Source organism: Trichosurus vulpecula, chromosome 4 (assembly GCF_011100635.1).
Source record: "Trichosurus vulpecula isolate mTriVul1 chromosome 4, mTriVul1.pri, whole genome shotgun sequence".
NCBI classification, from domain to species: Eukaryota; Metazoa; Chordata; class Mammalia; order Diprotodontia; family Phalangeridae; genus Trichosurus; species Trichosurus vulpecula.
In genome coordinates, this window is record NC_050576.1 from 98,766,863 (window position 1) to 98,770,503 (window position 3,641).

General features: G+C 36.7%; 1 pseudogene; it reads left to right on the plus strand.

The window, feature by feature from the left end:
• Positions 1-2,328: 2,328 nt before the first annotated feature.
• Positions 2,329-2,772, plus strand: LOC118846798 (annotated as a pseudogene).
• The last annotated feature ends 869 nt before the right edge of the window (positions 2,773-3,641 follow it).

Here is a 3,641-nt window from a genome sequence, read left to right on the forward strand (position 1 = left end):
CCAGCACAGGAACCTATATACAAGAGCAGCATCTCAGACCCCCGGATCCGCTTCTAGCCTGGCCCAGAAGCCAATACCTTGTGCTCCAACTCTGGTAGAGAAGGGGCTGCCACCCCCATAGGCCGTAGATACCATCTACCAAAGAAACCCAGGGCTAGGCACTGAGGCCACCAGACATGTTTATACCAGCTTGTTTCCTGCAGCCATTGTCCAGGAGAGCAACTCTGTGGACATGTGACCTGATGACTAGTGATTATAGAGTTCCTGAATTCTCAGCAGTCATAGTTACTAAAGACTCAGAAAAAAAAAAGTCTCACCTGCAAAGCTCTTGGCTTTATCAAATTGGTTTAATATCAGATATAGGTACAGTTTTATCGATGGAAATGGAAACTAAAGAAGTATTGCTACTTGTTCTGTGATTGTACCTAAGTACAACTGGACTCCTCAATGAACTTGTAGCTATCAATCTCCTATATGTGTACCCTCTGACACTGTGATGTGAAATCCTTTGGCATGGTGACACTTTTTAATTTACACCTCCAGTGATGACATGGTGCTTTCACATAGTAAATACTTAAACATGCTTTTTCACACATTATTCATATGTCAAATAGTAGTAGGGAAAGAAGACATCCTAGCAAAACTCATATTTATTAGGAAAGTTACTTCTGTTCCCCTATTTCAAATAAGTCTAAGTCTTGATTTTATATATATATTATATATATAATTATATATATTATATATATATATATATATATATGTATTATATATATTTATGTATATAAATATATTTATACATATTTATTCAAATGGCTCCTCTATGCTTACATTATTTAGAGTTTTGGCTTTTTTTAAAGTATCAATCAATTGTATCTATTTTATCTATTTTGCACATAACTCTATGTGTAGCTAAGAGCCGTACATATATATGTATATGTATATATATATATATACACACACATATACATATATATAAACACATGTATACATTGCATATATATACACTATATACATACATATGTGTATATACCATATATCTATATCTCTTTATACCTATGTTTTGTGTGTGTATATATGTGTATACATATTAGTTGTCACACATACTAGTTATCTCCTCTGCTAGTCTGCAAACTTCTTCAGGACGGGAATAATTTTAATGTTTTTATACCCAGGGCCTGGCGAGCCAGTTGCCTGACCCTATGTGCGTGCCACTGGACTCAGATGACTGGAGAGAGATGAGGCTGATGACTTTACATAGTTTTGCCTTACTTAAATCCAATTCATTTGCAAGTCAAGATATCCCCTCCTGATATCATTGGTCCTTTTTGGGAAGGAAGACAAACAACAAACAACAACACCCAGGGCTTAGTGCAATGCCTGACACAAAGAGCTGCTTAATATACTGTTGATTACATTTTTAGAGGCTTCTTATGCATCAATGTATACATCATGTGCTTTGAAGATTTTTTAACAAATTTAAACAATTATGCTGATTATTGTCCAATTTTGAACCACCCTTGCAAAACTGTTATAAATCTAGCTTAATCATGGTTACCCTACCCTTTGACTGTGCTCTCAGGAACGCGGAACAAATTTACTTTAATATTAAATCTTTTTCTTTTCCCACTCCTTCCATCCTCTAGCTCTGACTGACACCTACCTCCTCCTGAAGACACAGCCTCCATGGACACTCTTTCCAATACTGGATGACCTTTCACGCATTCTCCCAACTTGCTGATCACTCCCCACTGGGGCTTCCAGACTCCCCCTATACCTCCACCACTCAGTAACTTCTCCTCTCTTGAGATTCACTCAATCCATAACTACCACTCAATCAAAATTCAAGTAGCTGTTGTCTACTGCTCTTCAAAACATTCCACTTCCTTCCTTCAGTGCTTTGCTCAGTCTTTCTCTCCTCTCCATCTCTTGACCTCATAGTAGGGAACTTAACATACATATTGATACTATCTTAAACACCCTTCTCCCATTTCCTCCACTTACTAATTTCCTGTATTCTACTCCTTCACCATCCTTCAGATACACAACAGAGATGAGTACACCCTTGTTCTTTTCATCACTCACAAATACTCCCCTTCCAGGCTTATGAACTCCCATGTTCCCTTATCTTGGGAATAGTAACAATTCCTTTATCTTGGCTTATCCTAGGCCAAGTCCCTTGAATTTATTAATTATTCATTTAGTAGATGTGGGACACTGGGTGTTAAGGACACCTAAGAGAGCTGATATGAGTGGCCGCCTCCAGGAACTTCCATTCTGTGGAAGAATTTCTAAGTTCAGTGATCAGTCTACTTCATAATCCTGGTGATGCTATTTAGGGAGGATTTGGAAAAAGCACAGGAGGGACTCAAAGATGACAACAATGACACAACAAGAAGTTTTCAGCCTACACTGCAGGATTTTCGGGCTTGCAAGGAGGTGGCATGCAGCTTCAGGGCCCGTGGACAATACCTTCAGAGAAAAGCAGTACCTTATAAATGAAGTCAGAATGTCGTTCCAGAAAAACAAAAATCTTATGGATTCAGAACTAATTAAATGATGTATTGATGAATACACAGCAAGAATTAAAATAGGATTGCATTATCAGATCCCATATCCAAGGCCAATTTACCTGCCTCCAATGCCCTCATTCCCCCACAAACCCAGGAGGAGCTAAAGAATCTTTCCAAACAATTATATCTCAGGTCTCACAATGAAGTTTCTTTATCCAAAAAACAGGTTCTCTGTATGAACTGTGAGCCAGGCATGGCCTGAGGACAAACTAGATGATGAAGCTTGTCTCCTTCACTTAAATCCAGTCAGAGAAAGGAAGGACAAAGAATATAGAGTTTTTGCTATAATTTCTCTTAAACACTCAAAGATTTGGGTCCTTAATCTCATAACATTAATTTATAAGTCCTTGAATTTATCAGTACTAATGTGTTACTACTAGATAGAAATATGCTAACCCCCAAAGATCATTCCTAATCATGACCTTAGTAACATCTTAGATGAAAGTCTGAACAAAGCAAGAATTGGGTTTAAATTTAAATTTTAAAAATTAAATTGTTTTTTGTGGAAATAATGTAGCTGTATACATAAAGGAAGCTATGGAGACATGGCAGTACCTGTTAGCAGCTTCTCTTGGGAACTCTTAAAGTTACTATGACAATCAAATACTAGGGTCAGACTTGTAATTTTCTGTGCGATTTATTTGTTTTGTGTTTAAGTTATGAATATATTTAAAATAAGACCTTTTGTGTTTTAGTTTTTCTACTGATATTCTTTTTTTGGAGGGGTCATTGGGGCTAGTTTCTCCTTTACCACACTAGCAGAATTTCTCAGATATAGTCCACTCCCACACTCCTTTAACTACTAGTGGAAGATATTGTACAGGCTATTCCTAAAGTCTGGACATAGAAGCAAAAAATGCATATTTTCAAGAAATGAAATGACAAATAACATCTTCAACTTCAAATATCATCATATGATTTCATATTCATATTCCAAGAGTGAATGCACTAAAATCAATGGCAATGTGGAGTTACTGAGTTATTTCAAGTTCATGTGAATCTTGCAAAGCACATCAACCTTTGCATCACAAATGATGGAAATCATATTGAACATGTTATTTGTTAATATTC